The 22,997-nt window shown below is 50.9% G+C and overlaps 1 long non-coding RNA gene across 1 annotated transcript; it reads left to right on the forward strand.

Annotated features, from left to right (window-relative positions):
* The first annotated feature begins 3,626 nt into the window (after positions 1–3,626).
* On the forward strand, positions 3,627–5,262 carry LOC136023289 (uncharacterized). Its single transcript, XR_010616545.1, has 2 exons — positions 3,627–4,017; positions 4,445–5,262. It is a non-coding gene; the product is annotated as an uncharacterized LOC136023289 (long non-coding RNA).
* The last annotated feature ends 17,735 nt before the right edge of the window (positions 5,263–22,997 follow it).

Below are 22,997 nucleotides of genomic sequence, written 5' to 3' on the forward strand. Positions count from 1 at the left end.
GCAGGGTCTGGGGTCCTTTAGGGGGTCATGGGGAATCTGACGAGTTGGGGACCTCTGGGCTTTGGGGTTCCTGGGGGACCCTGTGGGGTGGGGGGACCCAGCAGGGTCTGGGAAATCTGACGGGCTGGGACCCAATGGGTTTGGGGGTCTCAGCGGGATCTGGGGACCTCAGCAATGTCCTGAGGTGTCTGATGGGAGGAGACCCTGCGGGGTGTGGGGCTCCTTAAGGGACCCCATGTGATTGGGGCACTTCAGGGGACCCAGCAGGGTCTGGGGACCTTGGGGTGCCCTGAGGAATCTGGGGGGTGTTGTTGCTGGGGGTTTGGTGTGCTTGGAGGATCCTGCAGGGTCAGGGGTCCACGGGTGTGCAATGAATTGGGAGGTCGTGGGGGACACTGAGGTTGGGGGACCCAGCAGGGTCTGGGGTCCCTGGAGGATCTTTGCCAGGTCTGGGGGGGTTTGTAGGGGAATCTGCTGTCAGCAGCCCCAGCGCAGCCTGGGGTCACCTCCCTCCCGAAGGCAGCAGGTTCAGGGCAGCCTCCATGGGGCAGGGCCCCTTCCCTGTCCAAGCTGCACTGCCAGGAGGGGTCCCCAGGATGCTGTGGCAGCAGGACACTGGTGGGACTGTGCCTCGCGCTGGGACTTGTGTGCAGCCTTCATGTGCTCCTGTGTAGACTTCCATAGGGGAATCAAGCAGGCTTGGAGTCACCCCACTTTTGCTGTTCCTGGACACTGATTCTGGCGCCAGACTGCACCCTCCTTGGGGCGGACAACAGAAGGGGACTGGTCCTCACGATGGCACCAGCACCATTTGCCTCCCACCAAGCTGGATTTTTGGGACCGCTTTGACAACTGATCCAGCCGGTGATGCTTGAATCCTCCCCGTGCTTCCAGCAAGAGTCCTTGGGCACCCTCAATGTCACGCTGCAGTGGAGCCTGTCACTATCGGCTCCAGAGGGGTGCGAAGGCACGACGAGGTGGACTCAGGATGAAGCATCCCCCTCCAGGCAGAAGGCTTGTGTGGGGTCCTGGCATTGCTGTCCCCATCGCTGTCCCACCAGCCCTGAGCCGGCCTCAGGTTGGAGGGCTCGGACCTGACAGCATCTTCCTGACTGGGAAGTGCAGTGGTTCAACTGGCAAAGGTCTCTGTGAGCCTGCTCCTCACCGGACGCAGCTGCAGCATTCACCATCCCAGGGCTAGCAGCATCCCTCAGCCGAGCCACCAGAACGGGATCTCGCTTTGCTGCGCTGAGCTTCTGCAGTGACTTTTCCCTGGAGGCTGCATGAATCCCTCCCTCCTGCTGGAAAACCATAACTCCCCCCCCCTTCCCCCCCCCATTTATTTATAATGGAAAACCCCACTGGATTCGGGCTGGGGTTGGGGGGATTTCATTGACTCGTGAATGTTCTGCCACTACCTTGGTGGGAGACAGCAGGTCTGTTGTGTTAATCCTCGCTTCTCGCCTCTTGTGCCCACTGGTGCTGCTGCTGTGCCTGCACCGCGCTGCCCGTGCCGAAGTCAACTTTGAGATCTATTTTAATCACTACATGCAGCGTCCTTAGGTGCTGCTTGAAATACAACAGAGAGGGTGATTAGAATGGGGCTTAGCCAATAAGCCCTGGTAATATCATGTAATTAATGCTGGAGTGGATTTCTCTGATTATCGACCTCTTCCCTCTTCCAGGGATGTGGAAAGTGTGTTGGGAGCTGCCTGCAGCAGTGTGCCCGACACACACAGAGCTCACAATAAAGTCCAACTTGCACATTTCTCTCTCGGGCAGAGAAATATTTCAGTTACCAGCATGACTTTACTTATTAATCCCTGCTTTCAAGCAGTTACTTTTGGGTTTGTGCTACCCGATGTGGAGGTCATGGATGCTCGGGCAGCCCGTATCCCCTTGATGCTCCCTCATTTCTGCCCTTTCACTAAGTTGCTGCCTGCTGGGGGTTTTCCCATGCGTGCACAGCCGTAATCCCAACCAGGAGGTGATTCCCAAGCCGGGTGAGGAGTTTGCTGCTAATAGCAGCTTACAGGTCTCAGCCAGGAGAAGGGACACATTATCTCCCACAGGCTTTCAATTAATAGTATAAAATGCATAGCTTGGGTTTAAATCCCTCGATTTCCCCCCCCTTTCCTGGTGATTATTTGCAAATCAGCTTTTGACCTGATTAGAGCAGAAACTGCTGGGAAAGACCTTAAAACAAGTCATAATCAACTCCATTAAACCAGTAAGACCAAAATGATTCGGAATACTCCAGTGCAATGGTTCCTCCCCACCCTTTGGTCTCAGTCTCATCACGCTTTGTGTTCCGGCAGGATCTTTAGCTGGACCCCGAGTCCTGTGCCATGGTGACTGCTCATGGGCAGGGTAACACTTGTGGGGCTGCCTCTGCTGGGTGTGAGCATCCATCCATCCCCTCCTGCATCCTTACAAACCCCTGTGCTGTGGTTTTAGGCAATGTCCCTGCAAAGAACGTGTCACCTGGTGGCTTCTGGGGCAGCTCCTACAAGATGCTCCCACTCCTCAAAGCTGCGCTGCCGCATGCAGTGAGCCCCATCCCCGTGTTCCAGGCTGCAGATGTGGCAGTGCTGGTACCTACACTTCCAGATTCAAACCGGGTGGACAAAACTGGTCCAGCCACCAGCCAGGACCCTTTGCAACACCAGCTGTGCATCCTGCTTTAGTTCTGTGGGCCCCCCTGTGCCCCACACAGCACAGGAGCCCTGAGTCACCCCCAGAAAGCTCCAGTGAATGCTGTCACCAGGCTGCTCACACACTACGGGGTCAGCAGCGAAGTCCTGCTGGAGGCTCTTTGACCTGTTTCAGGCATGGGTTTGGGGGAGAAAACCCACCCCAATCTCCAGCACAAGCTCAGAGGGAAGTCGCAGAGCAAAAGCCTCATCCCTTGGTGCCTCCCCTGCCCCAGGAGCATAGGGCTTTACGTAAACCCACTTGCATTTGTGCCCTCCTGCCAGCAATGACATTACATAAATAGCACCAACACTTGTTGGGTTTATGGGATTATTTTATTACAGACTTTCTGGGAAAAATGATGTTGCACGTTAATACCTAAGCCCAGCTTCTCTCCTTTCCACCATTAATTCCTTCAGGCTATTCCAGATGAATCGTACTGGTAGGAGGTGGGTGTGCCATGGGGACAGGCAGCGACAGGCAGGGACAGAAACTCCCCAGAGCTGAAAAGCCTCTGAGTGATGGAGGGGGCGACAGGGGTCATAGAATGATCCAGCTCATCCATCCAACCCCTGCCACGGGCAGGGGGGACCCCTTCCACTGGAGCAGCTTGCTCCAAGCCCCTGTGTCCAACCTGGCCTTGAGCACTGCCAGGGATGGGGCAGCCACAGCTTCTCTGGGCACCCTGTGCCAGCGCCTCAGCACCCTCACAGGGAAGAGTTTTGGGGTGAGGGTGATGGAGGGAGGACTGGGACAGGGTGAGAGGGATGGGGGAATGGGAGGAAGGGATGTGGTGATGGAGAGGGTCAGAAAGCGGTGGTGCCAGAGCAACGCGCATGGCAAGGACCGCGCTGCCTCCTGAAGGTCCCAAGCCAGCTCCCCGGAGGGGACCGCCGGCCTTTTCTGGTCGGTGCCACAAGAGGGCGCTGCAGGAGCCGCCGCTCGCAAGCCTGAATGACTCGGCTCCGGAGCATCGGTGCGGGAGCAAATCCAGCCACCGGCTGCCCCCTGGAGACCCTGTGGCTCCGCGGCCATGCTCAGCATTACTCCATGAGCACCTGGGTGATGCTGATGTCCTGGCTGCATCGCACTCACACCCATAACTCAGCACCTCAGGCATGTAAGACCTCACACGCTCCGCGGAGGGCCCTGGAAGAAAATAGCGCTTTCACTTTTGGTTCCAGCTTTCACCTTGGTTCGCTTTCAGTCCCCCTGTGTTGCAATGGACGTGCAAATCTTCCACTTCAGGAAATGGACAAATTGGATATTTTGGTACCAGAATCGCTGTTTTGAATTTCAGAACACGTGGCTTAACTATTACTGGTAAGTCACCAGCCAGGCAGGTGCCACCAAAGGGGACGTTGGTTCTCCCTTGGGTCTTGTGGCTGCAAAGGCTCCAGAGCAGCCAGGCAGCCACCTTGGATGATAACAGGGGTTTTAACAGGCATCTGCAGGTTGGTTTTGTTCGTAGCTTTTGGCACCAGGGGCAGATGGAGGTGGGGAAGCTCTGACAAAGCTTCCTACAGCTCCCATTGGTTGCACAGATGTGGGGTTGGAGCTGAGCAGGGAGGGAGGTGGTGGGGAAAGCTGGAGGCCACGGGGCACTCGGGTCCCTTTTACCCTCCCCACCTCTCTGTGGCCATCGGGAGAGCAAAGAACGTGTTGAAAATCCCCCCCAACAAACAGCCTGCACTTCTTTAGGCAGCAATGGCTTCGCTTGCGGAACTTAACTCTCCCCTTTGCTCTGCAGGGACAAAGATGACATCGGCAAGCTTATCCGCGGCAGCATCAATCTCAGCAGTGCCACAGCACAGAGAATCGACTCAAAGACCCTATATTTGTCTAACGATAAGGTGACTTACTACCTCAAGTCAGACAGTATAAAAGACATGGAGGACTTCATCAGTAGACTTACGGCGTTAAATGTCTCTGTGACTGACAAGTAGAGGAGCAGATCCTTGCGCTTAGCAGTGTATGAAGTGCTCTGTTCATTGAGAAAGTGATTGCATTCCAAAGGCTGTTTTCACTCGTAACCACTGATTTCTCAAAGCATGGAAATGTCCAAATGTTTGCAATGGCCTCTTATTGCATAGCTGAAAAGCAAAATTTACCCATCTCCTGCTGCTTACTTGCAAGATAGAAAGGGGAGGACATCAGGCGTGTTGGGAAATGTAGGATGTGAAATGCAGGAAAAGTAGAAGTCTTCAGCTTAGAAAAGACAGCATTCTTTGCAACTGCTGATGCAGCATTACCGTTGGAGAAGCTGCATTTAGTAATTACTGATAGATGGGAATGAATATTGGCTTTAGCTCACACAATGCATAGGCATGGCAAAATGCAAACTGGTTACCACTGGATTCTGAATGCTTTGTAATGTTAGTTTTTCACATTACAACATTATGTGAAAATTGGTGATGGGTGATGTATCTCTCAATCTCTGTTCTCTCTATGCAGTAATGATGTGATAAATTGCTAATTTTCCTCTGCACTTTACTTATACATATATACATAGAGAACTGATTTGCTTTATTGTACTTATTTACTATATATAAAGAGATATATACCCGATTTGTGCCCGTGAGCTTATTTGCTTCAGTGTGCTTCTTTAATACTGTGCATGTTATACAGCTAGCGTGTGATCCTTATGTGGTGTAGCCTGCCTGAGAGCAGAGCAGGCTGATGGAGATTTTGGGGAGCAATATACTTCCCTTTGTGTATGTTCCACTTCAGGCTCCTGGTTTCCCCATTTCCTTTTACACAGGGACCTTCTTCTGTCCACTCTTATGTCAGTGTGCAGTGGAAATTGCACTCCCTTGTCAGGCATGTGAACCTGCTCAGTGGTGGTTCCACTAACACCAAGACACAAATCAGACATGAACCCACCTGTACCGTGGAGTTTTATGGATTAGCTGGAGAATAAAGCTGTTGTGAAACACAGCATCACAATAAGACACACTTAATGGGATGCATCAAAGCCTGTTCTAATTTAATTGTATTTTAGTCCAGTGGCAATACGTAGTTGAGGGAAAACCATGTGGTGCATTAGGGATGTTTTCTCCTCCAGGTTTGGGAACTCACCTGGGCATGGTTTTGGCTCCTTTTGCACCCATGGGTGTTTTCATCTTCCTCCCCATCCCTCCCCACATCCCGAGTGGGCACCCTTGTGCTTCAACCTCCAGTTCGGATGTACTGAGAAGCACTGATAAATCCCCTCTTTTCACTTGGGTCACCCCCGGCCTGCACAGATCCCCCCTTGACATCCTTGCTTTGACACCTAAACCCCCATCTGCGTTCTGCATGTTCGCACAGTGCTCTCAGGCTCCCCAGAAACCAGCTCCCAGGGTGCAAACGCCCAGCCCCTGCTCCTAAAGCCTGAGGTGGCAGGACAGAAAGCTGGCGCTGGGCATCACCTACACATGGAGAGCTCCTGAACAGTGCCACCAACACGGCAATCCACCCTCCCTTTGCCATCTAAAACCCCATCTGTGCCACCACATCCCTTTCTGGAAGGTCCCTTTAAGAAAATACTGCTTTCACTTTCGGTTCCTGCTTTTGTCTCCTGTCCTCTTCAGTTCACTTTCAGTCGTCTTTCAGTCCTCCGTGTCTCGCAATGGACACGCAGATCTTCCACTTCAAGAAATGGATCAATTGGATAGCTTGGTACGAGTATCGCTGCTTTGAAATTCAGGACATGTGGCTTCAGTGTTACCGGTAAGTCACCAGCCAGGCAGGTGCCACCAAAGGGGACGTTGGTCGTTCCTTGGGTCTTGTGGTTGCAAGGGCTCCAGAGCAGCCACCTTGGATGATAACAGGGGTTTTAACAGGCATCTGCAGGTTGGTTTTGACACCGGGGGCAGATGGAGGTGGGGAAGCTCTGACAAAGCTTCCTACAGCTCCCATTGGTTGCACGGATGTGGGGTTGGAGCTGAGCAGGGAGGGAGGTGGTGGGGAAAGCTGGGGGCCATGGGGCACTCGGGTCCCTTTTACCCTCCCCACCTCTCTGTGGCCATCGAGAGAGCAAAGAACATGTTGAAAATCCCCCCCAACAAACAGCCTGCACTTCTTTAGGCAGCAATGGCTTGGCTCGCAGAGCTTCTTCACTCTCCCCTTTGCAGGGACGCAGGGGATATCGGCACATTTATCGATGGCAGCATGAATCTCCTCAATGCCAAAGCACAGAGAACGGACAGGAAGAAGCTGTGTTTGTCTACCAATAAGGTCACGTACTACCTCAAGGCAGACAGTGAGGAGGAGATGGCTGCCTTCATCAAAACACTTCGGGAGTTAAATGTCTCTGTGACTGACAAGTAGAGGAGCAGATCCTTGCGCTGAGCAGTGTATGAAGTGCTCTGTTTATTGAGAAAGTGATTGCGTTCCAAAGGCTGTTTTCACTCGTAACCACTGATTTCTCAAAGCATGGAAATGTCCAAATGTTTGCAATGGCCTCTTATTGCATAGCTGAAAAGCAAAATTTACCCATCTCCTGCTGCTTACTTGCAAGATAGAAAGGGGAGGACATCAGGCGTGTTGGGAAATGTAGGATGTGAAATGCAGGAAAAGGAGTAGAAGTCTTCAGCTTAGAAAAGACAGCATTCTTTGCAACTGCTGATGCGAGCATTACCGTTGGAGAAGCCGTATTTAGTAATTACTGATAGATGGGAATGAATATTGGCTTTAGCTCACACAATGCATAGGCATGGCAAAATGCAAACTGGTTACCATTGGATTCTGAATGCTTTGTAATGTGATTTTCCACCTGCTTTTCTTAACTGACCAAGCTTTTCACGACTTAAGTTTACATATTTACAGATTTGATTCTATTTAATTCCCTGATTTTTCAACCTTTAACACATGGAAATGTCCACAGAAGATAGACTCTGTTGTTGAAAGGCTCTTAAAGAGCTTTCTTACTATAACAGCATTGCTTCGTATTCATTGAGGCTTGCCCAGTCCTTGCTTTGCTTTTTTGAAGGCTAACAAAGATGAGGATGTGTAACGGATGGGAACCTGACTGGGAGCTGATTCCCTCTCATGGCTGAGACACATAACACAGTATGGTTTTGTCGCAGTGTATTTGGTAGAGTATGCATGCGTATGGTCATGGTGCCTGTTTATGGGAATGAGGCAGGAAAACAGGGGTGCGGCTATTTTATGACCTTCCTACTTGGCTGCACCAGGGCACCTGGCCAGTGCTCTTGGCATGGACAACACTGAGATCATGAGAAACTGCATGTCCACACGAGCAAACAATGGCAGAGCTGGCATAAAGCCTGTTGTGTTTCTAAGGGTATAAAAGCAGGAGCCTCTTGTAGCCGAATCCAAAACTGAGACTCCCGGCACTGGCTGCAATGGGGCTTCCCAGCCCAAGTGTGGGCCTGGATGATGATTCGGTGGTGATTGGTGATGTATTTCTTCTTAATCTCTGCTCTCTCTATGCAGTAATGATGTGATACATTGCTAGTTTTGCTCTGTACTTACACATATGTATCTCTGATTTGCTTTATTGTACTTATTTACTATACACATAGAAATATATACCTGATCTGTGCCAGTGAGCTTATTTGCTTCAGTGTGCTTCTTTAATAAACTGTGCATGTTATACAGCTCGTGTGTGGTTGTTTTGTGGGGTACCCTGCTTGTCAGCAGAACAGGGTGATGGAGGGGTTTTTGGGGGAGCAATATACATTTCCTTCGGGATGTCCCACTCCTGGTCTTCCCATTTCCAGGCAAACATCAGTCACCAGGTGGTTTTGGAAATGCAGATTGCAATATGAACTGTCCTGCTGTAGAAGGCTTGAATTCCACCCATCAGGTGAACAGGAATAGTGCTGGAGTGTGAACATCAGGAGGAGAAGGAAGTGTTCAGACAGGTGAAGTATCTTAAAGCACCAAGGAAAAGCAGCACAGACACCAATGGGGTTCAAGCCTGCCATCCTCAATGCCCAGCCCCGTCTCTTGTCCTCATAGTTCTTATCTGGCAAGCTATAGGTTCTCTATAGAACCTATTGCAGGCTGAATATAACTATGTCTATGTTGCATGGGACATCTAACCATGGTGCTGCAGTTACTGCTGTTCGGCAGCAGAGCTCAGAAACACCGTTGTGATCTTATCAGCAAGAGCCCGTCACAGGAGGACGTGAAGCTGGAGCAGCCAGTGACACCTCTGATAAACGCCTGATCACAACGCAGTCCCTCATAAGCCGGGATGGAGCAATCCACACCTCCTCCCTCAGGCGGGTGAGGCTCAGGATGAGCTCGGAACCTTTCCTCCCTCTCAAGGACGCGGGATGTCGCTGTGTCCCTTCGCATCAGTTGCCGAGCGCTGGGCGCTCCATCCCCTTGGGCTCTGGCTGAGGCTGAGCTCCATCACCGCTTGGGTCGGGGTCCGTCCTCTCCCAAAGCCAGCACTAGGTGCAAATGCTGCAGCCGGGAGGTTGATCGGGAGCTGCAGAGCACGAAGGAAAGAACACATGTCCCTTTCAATTATGTTTGCTCAAACCCCTGCAATGAGCGGAGCCCGGAACACTCAATTATTCCCAGCTATCAAATTAAATGTATGCTCGTCATTAAGGAGTCACCGTTTGCCCACGGCTGCCTCTGAGAGCTCTGATCACCGCTGTGTTATCATCGGGGGGTGGTGAATGAATTCTCGTGCATGCTTTATCCTCAGTCAATCTGTGGGGACGTCATTTGCTTGCTTTTTAAAGCTGTTCTTGTCGCAGGGTTTGGAAAATACCCCCCAGTCTGATCTATTGCGAAAATGACTTAGTGCACAATGTGGTTTGCAGTCTAGAGGAGAAAAATCAAAGCATTCCAGCCTGTTTCCTCCTTTTAAAGCCCAAACCAGCGATTTCAAATGGGGAGGAAGGTCTGAGCAAGCTGCAGTTTGGGTATAGAACCTCAATGATCCCCAGGAACTCGAAGGCAATTCTCCCTGTGGTGCTGCTCATGCGGGCTGCAGTGTCAACACGGCCTGGCTCTTGAGCTGGGAAAGTGATGGGCTGACACTTTTAGAGATGAAATACAGACTCAGCAACGTAAATTGTGGGGTTATTTTTGCCAAGTTCATATCGGGAAAATGATAACCCTGATGTCCCAAAGAGAAGATTCCATTGCGTCTCCGTCTCTTGTCTTTCTTCATATAGTAACATTGGAAGCTCTTGGCTTTTCTCATAGAGAAATGAAGGTCCAAAACATATGTAATTCTTGTACCTTTCAAGTTAGAGATGGTAACTCAGTGCTTGACAGGAGCTTATGGCAAACACCTTTCTTTGCTGAAGAAGCAGGCAAGTGCTGTTTAACCAGAACCAGAGAGTCACAGAGCTCAGCTCTGCTCTATTCTATCTTAGCTTGATGGCACACACAGGATCTCCTGTGTTACTGCGCCCCAAACAGCAACTGCAAATGAATTTGGATGTGGCTACCTCCTGCATTTCCTCAGTGACACGGGAATTGAATAACCTTAACCATTCCCTTCCATGAGATGATCAGCTTTCTGCAGCTAACGCTGTGGAGCTGTGTTTTCAGCAGAGAAAAAGCCAATATTGACAGTGCAACTGCCTGGCTTTGGGGAGGTAGCACATCTGGGTGATTAATGGAGTTGAACAGGAGGATTTATGCCTTTATGCATTAATCTTATTGCTATTGTTTGGCTGGAAAAGATTATCCTCTCCTCGTCTGGACTAGTCTAATGCTAGCCTGATCCTGTTAACCAGCTCCCACAGATGTTTGGGCAAACACACCCATGATCTCCAAATGAAAAATGAAACTCAAACAGGTTTTCAAAGGTGACTGGAACAGAAGTGAAGACCTGGCTGAGGGAAGGGCTGTGGGTGGTTTCTACCTGGACTTTGGTAAAGACTTTGGCACCATTTGCCACATCATTCTCCTGGAGAAACTGCCTGCTCATGGCTTAGATGGGTGCACTATTCCCTCTAGCCCTGAAAATGGAGTTGGGACGATTTCACTGTGAATAACTAATATCATCCTCCTATTTTCTCAAGTAAAAGTCCGCACAGATGTCACTCCAGATGTGCGCCATCACTTTGTCGGACTGAATTTAAGGTTTGTAGAATGCAGTATTCGGAATTGGGTTGAATATTTTCAATTGGGTACTTGTGAACCCAGGCTTAGCCACAGCCAGAGGAAACGCACAGCTCCCTTTCTGCTCCCTTACTAAGCCAACAAAACACACTCAGCTTTTTCCACTCTCCGTGTTTTCTCATGACAATACATATTCATAGAGTTTGGGATACAAGCTCGTGTGGGTAAATACATCTGCATACATATTCAGAGGAGAATATTTGCACGAATAATTAGGACATGTTTGTTTTTCACAAGTGTTTATTTGGGAGGAAGCGTTTTGCTACCCAAGAGTCATGCCTAAAAGAGGTCACGAAAGCAAACAAAACGATGGAGGGGGATTAGTCTGCAAGAAGATTTCCCTGCCTGTCTGTACTATTGCCACTCACCTCTGGCTGCTGTGGAACCAGTCATCTGCAAAACCTGATGAGCTCTGACAAGGCCTCTCCCGGTATACAGGATCATCTGGAGGCATTACTGTAGGTTTCCCAGCACCGAGCTTCAGCCAATAGTTAATAATAAGAAATAAGAATATTAATCATAATAAAATAATCCTTGCTCAACGTGAGAGCCTGAGTCTGGGCTGACAACTGTTCTTTATCCTCAAGATGCCAGTTAATGCTGCCTGAGCCCATTGAATTGAATCCGAAGGACAGGACACTATTGTGTTTCTTGTAAACCCAGGAGACTTACTGCAAAGATGCTGCCTAAGGCTTCTCTTCCACTGAAGAGCATGCCTTGATTCCAGAGCTTCTTGAAGTGCTGCTCCCACTTCATGTAGGAGCAGGACTCGACCTCTACAGTCCTGTGCTGATGGAGCTGGGTGCTCAAGGTGGCGCGGCTGGGTCCAGGGTGGTGATGGCATTACACACGCTCAGACTGCTTGAGCAGTCTTAAGGGGTCAGACCTCCAGCACTAATATTTGAATCATAGAATCCCAGCCTGGTTTGGCTTGGAAGGGACCTTAAACCTCATCCAGTTCCAACCCCTGCCATGGGCAGGGACACCTTCCACTGGAGCAGCTTGCTCCAACCTGGCCTTGAGCACTGCCAGGGATGGGGCAGCCACAGCTTCTCTGGGCACCCTGTGCCAGTGCCTCCCCAATATCCTCTGCTCATGCCATCAGTGAGGCTCAGAAAGTCCTTGGCCAGACCAAACATTTGAGCAGCAACTAAAAACATCGGCATTATCAGCTCTCTTCCCAGGCCAAAAAATGACAACATAGCACTGCACTAGCTACTAAGAAGGAGAAAAATGCTCCTGCTGAACCCAGGACAACAGCTCACCCAAAAGCAGCTCCGGGAGAATGATGTGGGCTCAGGCAGGGTGAACTGGAGATCTGTGCCCTACTTAGCTGCTGTATATATTTGGCAGTAAGTGGGACACTCAATAACCTGAGATCGGACAGCCTTCAGATCCTGTATGGAGAGCTGTCAATCATTCTGGCTTACATTAAACATCTTCCCAGGCATCCGGGCCGTATTATAATATCCCATCAGAGGCAAATCGCAGACGTGAACCACACGTGCTATTCTCCTGATCCTGTCTTTTTTCCCTTTTGGACAGGCCCTGAAGGAAGGAAAAGAATGTCTTTTGTGAGCATAAGAAAATGATAAGCCATGCATGGAGGAGGTGGAGCGAGTAGGCATCACCCTGCGTCTCTCCCGAGCCAACTATGGATTATTGCAATTGATCTGAGAGCATGTTTATTGCCATTTTCATTCTCTGTCCTGTTAATAACCATAATGGATATATCCAGCTCCTGGTAAATGGAATTGTGACAGAGGAAATCCTTTGATGTTTTGCATGGTCCCACCTCCCCAGATGAGGTGGGTCAGAGCCGGACCTGCCAGCCAAGTGGGACAGTGGTAGGACTGCAGAGACGGCACTGATCCACGGCTTGTCTGGCTATGGGCAGCATATGGGAGCTCCTCAGGAGACACATGGAGACCACTGGGTAGCTCAGACCAACTAAAGGGTGGATTTGCACCTTAGTTTCTGAGAGGGAAGAAATTTTGTACAATGAGGGTGGTAAAACATTGGCAGAGGCTGCCCAGAGAGGTGATGGATGCCCCAAGGCCAGGTTGGATGTGGTTCTGAGCAACCTGATCTAGCTGAAGATATCATTGAATCTCATGAATCAATCTCATGATATCTCAAGATATCATGAAGCTCATTGCAGGGACTTGGACTATGTGACCTTTGAAGGTCCCTTCCAGCCCAAACCATTCTATGATTCTATGAAACCCAGCCATCTCTTTGGGAAACTTCTCCGGGAAGATGCTTCTGTCCCATGGAGCACCAGAAATGGCTCAATCTGAACCATGGAGTCCTCTCAGGCTGGTTGGGATCCATCAGGAGGAGGTGGACAGGCGCTTCCCAAGCAGAACCAGAGAACAAGCCCAGGTTGGAGCCCTGCTATGACGACCTTCAGGTAACCTTGCTTCCCAGTGTGAGAGTAGCAGCAGAAGCGGTTTCAGTCCACTGCAACTGGAATGGGCTGGGCAGGTTGCCAAGTGAGTATGTGCTGGGTTAATCACTGTGCAAATCTAATCAGGAGCTGGAATGTGCCAGGCTCATTACTGAAATGAAATTCACCTCCAGTTAAAGAGAGAGCTACAAAAAGCCCCCATCACGTCGAGGTGCCCCCAGGCTGCCCCTTCCAAAGCCAGCATCGGATCCAGTCCTGCCAAGCTGCAGCTTTGCTGCACGCTGGACATGATTTCCAGGTGCAAGGAAGTGAATCGCTGCTTGTGCTTTCCCCCAGGGCTGTGCAAGGAGTTTGCTGATGCCCTTAATAAGTCACCTTGCAAAAGTAACTTCAATGGGCAGGTTTCCGAGGGGCACTTGCCAAGAGAAATCCGGGGATGCGGGAAGGGGAACGTCTCCCATGGCAGATCGCTCCTAGGAGCAGAGCTCACCTTCACGCACTGGATCTGTCCTTGGGACCTACGTGCCTTATGTCTGCTCTGGGGCAGCTTTTCCACTGTGGAGACGCTAATTCTCTGTGACCTCTGGAAACCTGGAGAGCCCCATCCTGAGTCCTTCCTGCACCCTGGTTACCTGCTTGATCCTCTCCAGGTTTCAACCCTAAACCCTGTATGTTTCTATTCTGCTCCCGTTGCCACTTTAACAACTTGACATGAAATCTCTGCAAACGCTGGAACTCTTCAGGAACCGCCAGTGCAAAGAGGAATGATGAGGGCTGAGCTGAGCAACTTCCACATGTCAGCAAATACCAATTCAAAGAGTAAAGCTGCACTGCTCGTCAGCCCTGCTCTGGCACTGCGAGGGGAACTGGAGGCATGAGGTAGAGCTCCAGCATCCTTCCAGTGGGCTGCAAGGGATGCAAAGACCTTGTTATGGAGCAGAGAGCTCAGCGCTGCCCCAAAGGTTAATTAGCAGCGTCCTTTGCCTTTGGAGGTGTTCATCTAAGTGCTTCCTCCAGGAGGGACAGCCGTCTGTGTTGCCTAGATACAGCCTTCCCCCGGCTTTGAGGAAGGTACCTGGAGCTTCATTAGACGAGGATGTTAGTGGGATTTTCAGATTTAGCTGCACTATGTAAATTATAACTCGGGGCAGCCCTGAGGCAAAGCGGCTGCCGGTTACTATCAGCCACAGCACATCCAAGCGCTGACAAGACAAATAAGGGTAATTGTTTCTCTCCCCTTCATCAGGGGGATGTGATCAGGTGGAGGAGGCCTTGGCCAGGTGCTCAGCAGCATTACTCAGCCCGGCAAAGTGAGCATCCCCGTGGATATTGGCTGGGGAGTAAGGACCAGCCAGACCCAACGCCCTTCAGCTGATGGAAATAAGCAGAAAGCAAGCAGCATCTTTCATGGCTTGGGGGAAGGTTATTGGGAGTATAATCATGAGGAAATAAAGATGACTTGAGGAGATGCTGGTTTGTCGCATGGGCCCTGCCTGTGCTGGGAGGCTCTGTGGCCAGATCATGGACTGGGGATATTCAGTGCTGAACTGAACACTGGAAGTCAAACTGTTGAACAAGTGAGCTCATGAGATGCTTTGTGGGTCCATCTCATCCACTCTGATGCCTTCCACTAGAGCAGCTTGCTCCAAGCCCCTGTGTCCAACTTGAACACTGTCAGGGATGGGGCAGCCACAGCTTCTCTGGGCACCCTGTGCCAGTGCCTCAGCACCTTCACAGGGAAGAACTTGTGCCTTGTATCTAACCTGAACTTCCCCTGTTTCAGTTTGAACCCATCACCCCTTGTCCTATCCCTGCAGTCCCTGATGAAGAGTCCCTCCCCAGCATCCTTGCAGCCCCCTTCAGACCCTGGAGGCTGCTCTGAGGTCTCCACGCAGCTTCTCTTCTCCAGGCTGAACAGCCCCAGTGTCCCCAGCCTGGCTTCATTTGGGAGGTGATGGCAGTTAACCGGGATGAGCCACCTTCCCCCCTCACTGAGCAGTCCCTGGTGCTGACGATCTGTGGCACAGTCCCGTGTGCAACATCTGGACACATCTGTCATCTCCATGCTGAGAAGCCGTTATCACAGGGCCAGGGCAGGGACGGGCGCGCAGCAGCCGCTTGGTAAATTGCCTCCCTCTTGTGGTGGTTCTGCTGCTTCAGAAGGTCCACACGCTTCAAACATGGGGTGATTCTGCACACTTGGCCTTCCACGAAGCATCAGAGGAGGAGGGCAGTGACCCTGGGCAGGCAGGAATCCCAGGCCAAGTCCTTCAGTAATCCCTGCTCTGCTGACGCCAATGATGGCACCGGTGAGCTCTGGGAGGTGATGCACGGGAGGACTAAACCCCAGATGGAGCAGGCAGGTGAGAGGAGCTGAGCCCAAAAGCTGACAGCAAAAAACTGGATCAGAGAAAAGAAAATCCAGATTGGAGACAAAATCCGCATCTCGGGGGTGATGGTGTCCTGCAGGAGCCCAAGCAGGCTGAGCCTGAGCATCACCTCCAGCTGCAGGGCCTTGCGGAAATGCACGAGCCATTAAATAGCGCAACAGACACAGGCGGAAAACACTGATCCATCTGGCAGGGGTTGCACCGAGAGCAGCAATGGCTTGGGGTGTCCTTCAGAGCAATGGTTTGGGGTGTCCTTCACAGCAATGGTTTGGGGTGTCCTTCAGAGCAATGGTTTGGGGTGTCCTTCACAGGAGATCGCTGAACCAAGCAAGCAAGCATGAAAACGCCTCAGCAAAAGAAATGGAGCCAGAGCTGGGCTCTAGGAAATGTGGAGCTGAATATCCCTGGAATGGGGCCTGCAAACAGGGAATTCTGCAACTGCCACCCAATGGAGCATTATGCAAATATATGCAACGTTACCGAGGCATACACAATCCCTGAAAGTGCCAATGCAGACACAGGTGAACTGCTCGCTGTAACAGCATCCCAAGCAAAGGAAAGAAAACAATGGAGGAATCAAATGGAGACCCAGACCCGGCTAAACTCAGTCACGGTGTGGAGGTGATGTGCGGGCAGAGGGAGGCAACCCAGGGAAGTGGGAATGCAAGTCAGAAAGTGCAGCAAAACCCTGGAAAACAAAGCCAGAGGGAAAACGAAAGGAGAAGTTACCAGTGATGGGGGCATCGTCTGCAAAACGTGTGCTGGCAAGGGGTGGGTCTGTTGGATGCTGACTTCGGGGACTGTGAAGATTTAAGGCCAATCAACTCAGAGCCATTTAATCAAGAGGCAGCTGGTTGTGCTCCTCCCTTTTGCACTGCAGGGATCAGGATCTGAAGTGCAGGGGGACTGTGCTGTGTCCCTCACGAGCAACCTTATGTTAGGTATGAAAAGATGGAAACAGCTGCAGAAGAGCAGCTCAGTGCTCCAGGTAGCCAGAAAACACCCTTTTCTCATAAAGTTACCAACTACCCTACACTGAATGGGTTTCACATCCTGACATGGCCCCCAGTGTGTTCCATTCACCTCTGCTTCATACACCAGCACCTGAGATATCTTCAGGAAGTAAGAATACATTGGAAAAAAACTAGGAAAGGAGTGAAGAGCAATAGCACAGTGCAACCAGTCAGCCAAGGTCCTTGGGGTTGCATTGAACAGGATGGGTGATATGTTATATATGGTGTTCTATGAAGGAATAGCCTAGCTGCCTGCCCTGCTCTGAGGACTAGAGCCCAGTGGAGGGCTGTTGAGTTAAACCACAATGCTATGGGAATTATTAACTGATGCTTCCGTATTACAAGAGCTGTTGAAAGCTGACCTGATGCCAGCCAAGCTGGCTGGTGGCTGAAGAGGGAACATTCCAGCTGCTTCCAGGGCTGTGATTCTGATGGAGGAGTGGAAAGCACCTTCTCCTGCACGTGAAACACCTGCTATCCCCACCATGGTGTGGGCACCCTGAGGCTTCTTGTAGTCTGCCTGTTCCATGCAGAACAGGTATTACTGGAGGCTTTCCAGCAAGACAGAAGTGCTGTTCCCCTTGATAAGCTGAGAGTATCTGGGATCAGAGACAGCTCCCAGATATTGTGTCAGTGGCGGGTTCTCAGATGTCATTCCAAGTGCAGTTCAGCTAAACTGACTCTAGAGTTCAGCAAGGACTAATATGATGATGTGATGGAGCGTCTATGTCATGAAGGACCTGGCTGTCATCCTAGGGTTCCCTTCTCTAAGGCACACTGGCCTACCTGTTTCACTCATTCAACCTGACCATTTCCCTAAGGATAACACAGTGAACTGGGACCAGATCAAATCAGACAGGTTTTGCCTGTGTCCAGTACCCAGAGTACTGCTTGCTCACTTGTCGGGTACCACAGGAGCCAGTGGTCCAGGAGTAAGGACCACGCAGTAAGGAGCAAGAAACGTTCATCAGAGGTGACAGCAGAGCTTCCTCTTAAAGCAGCCTTTATGGACAGAGCACTCACATTTCTGAGTCCAAAGGATTTGAACCGTACAGCCAGTTTCTTCAGGGATCAGTTGCGCTGCTCTCAGGTGCAGCACACACCAGGCTGGAACCTGGGCTGTAGTTTTCACTACTTGGTCAATCAACACAGACATAGTTATTGAGTACCTTCATTTCATTAACCATAATGAGTGCTTCCTTACCCTACCCATTTGTCCACAGCCTCATGGCATAGTGCTTGCACAGGAACAGGTCCCTCCATCCCACCTGGCAGCTCCTGACTCAGAATGCCTTCAATGCCATGAAGTGATGCAGACAGGTAGCTCTCTATTATCTCTTTTCACCCAGATGAATGAACCCTGAATCAGATGTCAATAACTGCTTGGCATTCTTGGAGATCTCTGCATGCTGCTGAGTTTATCTCCATACAATTTCCCTGTTGAGAAAGCAATAAAGGGCTCCAGTGCCTGCTGCCCTGCGCAATAGGAAGCTGTGTTAGAGGTTAAGCAATCCAAGGAATGCTTGAAACGCCCACTTGAGTTTTGGCTCTGGAGCCTCATGTTTTGCCTTTCCCCTATGTTTTCTTGGGTAGATGTCTCAGTTTCTCAATTCCTGCCACTTGGCCTCAGTTTTTGGCAGGATCCTCCTCTCCTTGCCAGAAGCCCAGCACTGTTTGTGGAGCAGAGTGCACAGGATGGAGGCAGAGGAGCAAGCATGGAATGCACATGAATACATCATCAGGTCTTGCTACAGCAGAAGAAAGGCAGGGAGAGGACTAGCCATGACATAGAATCATAGAATCATAGACTGATTAGGGTTGGAAGGACCTTAAAATCATCTTGTTCCATGGCAGGGGGAACAAGAAGTTAACAGGACAAACAGAACATCCTCTGCGTGACACCATGTCTTGGGTCAGCATTCACATCATTCCAACCTTCCACCTGCACAGCTCACCTTCCATTTCTCCTGAGCCCAAGTAACTATGTGCACGGTTGTCTCAATACCTTATTTCGCTCATGAGCAGCTTGCTCAGCTCACCCAGAGCTTTGACAGCTGCAAAATGCCAGTAACCAAGTGGTAAGCATCCCATCATTTGCAACCATGATCTCAGTGGGAACCATCACCTCAGGTAAGCAGCTCCCACCTCAAGCCTGCTGTGGGGAGCTGGCTCTGGGTGCTGCAGATACCTCCACATTCCTGCAAGTGAAATGAAGGGGCAGTGATTTGCAGTGATTCATGGCGTTGCCACCCTGCCAGGCTGCTGTGCCAGCCCCTGCGGTAGTCACACTGCCACACCTTTGACTGGGAAATGGACAAATGATGAGCTATGGCCTTGTGATGGCTCCAGCAAGGACGTTTTGAAATCCTTAGAGCCTAACCTGAAACTTCAGGACTCTTCATGTTTGTTTCTAACCCATGGCCTCAGCATCAGACCACGGATGGGTGGAGGGCTGCATGATACTGGCTCAATCCATCTCTCGCCAGCACTGTGCATAGGCAGGATGGGACATGCTCTGTGTTGTACCGGGTCTGTCACAACTCTGTCTTTGGTGCTGTGGAAAGGGGACTTGCTCCTGCTGGAGACACAGGAGAGGAGGTGTCTGGTGCTAAAGTTCCATGTGGGAGGTTTGTGAAGTCCTTTCTATCAGTGCCTGGGGAGCTGAGCTATTGCTGTTAAGTCCTGTACATCTTTTCTCTCATGTTGCTTTTCCAGATGAGCACATTTGACAGCCCATGACCATAGCTGGCAGCAGCAGTGATTGAAACACCATCCACAGAGGGAAAGGAAGAGCCCAGCCCTGTGCAGGCTCTGCCCTTGGCGAAGGCTGGAGGTGATGGACATGTACTGTGAGCTCCGCAATCATTTCCATGCTTGCCAAGCTGAGAATATCTCTTAGCTCCAGGTTTGGATGAGATGGAGAAGCTTCCTGCCCCTTTCCAACCAGCCAGGGCTGGGGCTCTATTCCTGATCTGACCAGCCCGGAGGAAACCCGACCCTGCATCTCCCTGCACACTGAGGGGCTGGCAGGGATGGGGACCAGTGCACTGACACGCACTGCAGACAGAAACCCCTTCAGAAGAGCATGTTTTGCAGCACAAATGCCTCTTTCCCTTCTCTCCCAGAGCTCTGCAGGGGCTATCTCCAGTGTGCTGGGTGCCTGCAGCCTCTCCGCGTTTCCTGTTTTCATTCCAGTATCTGCAGTGCTAACATACCGCATGCCTTGAATTCCAGCCCTGACGCACCAGGAAAAGAGGCCAAGGGCAGATTCATGGGAGTCTTGGAGCCTTTTGTGCCCTTTCCCCAGCCAGGCTGGGGATACCGATAACTCCCCAACTCCTTCCTTCATTTTTCTTGCTTCTAATTCCTGGAGTTGCTCTGTTATCCCCCAGCACTTCAATGCTGCAGGATTATTCTGACAGAGAAGGGCACCGATTGCTCTGCTTTGCTAAGGGCAGCAGCTGGAAGTTGCTCCCTTGCTGAATTGGTGCTGTTAGTCTAGCCAGAAAGTGCATACAAAGGATTGCTCTGAGGTCCAAGAGCTTTTGCAAAGAGGTGGCATAGCCGATATAACACCATTTCATCATTGCAGTGGTAACTTTCTAATTCCTCCCTCCTAATGGCATAAATCAGGAGCAAAACCCTTAAGCTAGTGGAAGGATTGTCTTGGCAAATATTTAATAACACTGCTTTGAGCGCAGTGCCAGCCTGCTCCATCCCTCCTGTGTCTCCTTCATCTCCCAGCCAGCACTGATGCACAGTACCCAAGACGTATGGAACATGCAGACCTGGCAACTTGTGACTTAAGGGACAAATTCTGCTCCTTTTCATTCTGGTGGTTACTTGAGGCCAGATGTTGACAACAGAAACAGCAAGCTGGGGCCAATCTGAGAGCCAAGCAACGTGCAACAGCACAGGGAAGTATTCCCAGCCCTGTGTATGCAGGTGCTGAGGGCAGGACCTGCTCTTATCCCACCCATTGCTGGCTCCACAGGGGGTCGTGGCTAAGCCATGACTGTGCCCATGGTTGAGCAGGACACACACTTGCGACTGCAATGACTGCTGGCATCACCCAAGGGATGTCTTCCAGAAGCTGCGCTCTCATGCAGGCACTTTCCTACTGAGGAAGGCAACAGGGGTGCAAGAGCAAGCAAGAGAAGCAAAGCAGCACATTCCTACCCCAACTGGAGCTTTCTCCAGCCCTTCTCTTGGCTTTGAGCTTGCAGCTGATGTGGCCCAAAAGAAAGCACCTCCACGATGCTATTTATCTGCTTCCCGTTCCTTTGCTCCTCCCTGCCTGTCCCCTCTCCCAGTGAGGAGCACATCGGGAGGGAGGATTGTCTCTGTGTGGCTCAAGTGGGAAGCCAAAGGAGCAGCAGTGAATGGCCACCAGTAGGTAGATGGGGCTCCAGCGTGCTGTCAGTCCTCCGCCCAGCCCACAGGGTCAGGAATTCCAGCCTGGGATCAGCTGGCATCCAAGGGCCACTTCTAAGGAGTCTCTACAAGGGGAGATAACCCATGAGAGCAGGCTCCAGGCCCACGGCAGAGCCCACGCTCCTCCTAGAAGTGCTTTAAGGGTGGCAAATTGAAGAGCATCTCTGCGGGGTTGAGGGGGCAGAGCCTCTTCCCACCTCTGCACGTGGTGGCCAGAGGCTTTGTGGCTTCACCACAACTCTGAGCATCTCAGAGCTCATTTGACCTCCGCTCCTACGGTGCATGCCTTTGCTTTGGGCTTTTGATGGGAACTCCTGGTTTTCCTTGCTTTAAAATGGTCTTTTCTTCCCACTGAAACAGCCGCTTGAACTGAGGGGTTTAGGAGACAAGCGCTGGCTCTACCACATTTTAATGATTTAATCAGGGTAAGGGCTCTGCTTTGTCTGACTTTTACTCGCTTGGAGGCACAGGTAGCTTAAAGTGAACACGTTCATATCGAATCGAACGTGTCACCTTTCCAGGAAGCATCCCACTTTTAAAAGGTTGCTTTCGCCAATCCTCCTTTATTCTTTTCACCTTCCTTCCCTCCTATTTCTTACCTTCAATGCACCCTGGAAACACATTTTCCTGCGAGAAAAACCAGGACAGTTTTTGAAACATCTGAAACCCTGTGAGAGACAAGAAAAGGCAATCAAATTGCCTGTGTTTTGGAGCTTGAAAGCACAGAATCACTGTGCAGAGTCCTTCTCGCACAGCTCTAGGAAAGAGGCTTGCTCTGAAAAGGCTGTTCTGCTGAAATCCCATTTTCCATGACAAAAAAGTCTTTGTCAAAGACATCCTGACAGCTTGCTCTTGGCTTTGCCTGCTGGTTGGAGATGGGGCTCTTGCAGTTATTCATGTAAATGTTGGGGGGTGAAGTGCAGAGAAGGGAGCTGCTCCCTGCCTCTCTGAGCTGTTTGCAACCAGGGCAACCAGGTTCTCCCAGGCTGTAACACCAGACAGGACAAAGTGGTGCCTATAAGCAAAGAATCATAGAATCCCAGAGTGGTTTGGGTTGAAGGGACCTTAAAGCTCCTCCAGCCCCAACCCCTGCCCCGGGCAGGGACCCCTTCCACTGGAGCAGCTTGCTCCAAGCCCCTGTGTCCAACCTGGCCTTGAGCACTGCCAGGGATGGGGCAGCCACAGCTTCTCTGGGCACCCTGTGCCAGTGCCTCAGCACCCTCACAGGGAAGAGCTTGTGCCTCAGAGCTCATCTCAGTCTCCCCACTGGCAGGTTAAAGCCATTCCCCTTGGCCTTCCCTGCAGGGAGGGGTCTCATGGGCAAGAGGCGATATGGTTGGACCCTGGTGAACTGTGAGCAGCCGTGGATCCATGAGGTCCATACATCCTTCTCATAGCCTGGAAATACAGGCACAGATGGAGAAGCGAAGGCCAGCTGGAGGTTACCAGCCCTTCTTGCTGCATGTCCCTGATCCACCTGCCTGCCAGAGGCAATTTGTACATCGTGCTGGTGGCTGAGCCCAGCTTGGCAATGCCTTCGTGGAGAAATAAGGAACAAGTGGTGGAGGGTTTAAAGTAAATCCTCTGATGTTTTCTTTGTGTCTTTCTGAGTGACCTCTTGCACCGCATTTTCTAACACCACTCACAAAAGAAGCGTTTTCTGTGCCTGAGCATAAGAAAGATCCCATCCTGAGAAGTTCCGTTCTTCATTCTGATCTGCTGCTGCTTTCTGGAAGCCATTAAAAATCCCACTTCCTTTTGAATTCTAAGGACAAGAATTTAGGGAGAGTCCTAAAAGGAAGTGAAAATGTTTGTGCACATAAGGAATACCGTGTTATAAGAGACAGCAACGAGAAATACAGAAGGGGTGGTCAGGGTTTAAGTCAATCTCATTTAAGCTGATCTTCAGAGATTGGATTGAGGCTTAGCACAGAAGGAAACGTCTTGCATCTG

Source organism: Lathamus discolor, chromosome 18 (genome assembly GCF_037157495.1).
Source record: "Lathamus discolor isolate bLatDis1 chromosome 18, bLatDis1.hap1, whole genome shotgun sequence".
Classification (NCBI taxonomy): Eukaryota; Metazoa; Chordata; class Aves; order Psittaciformes; family Psittacidae; genus Lathamus; species Lathamus discolor.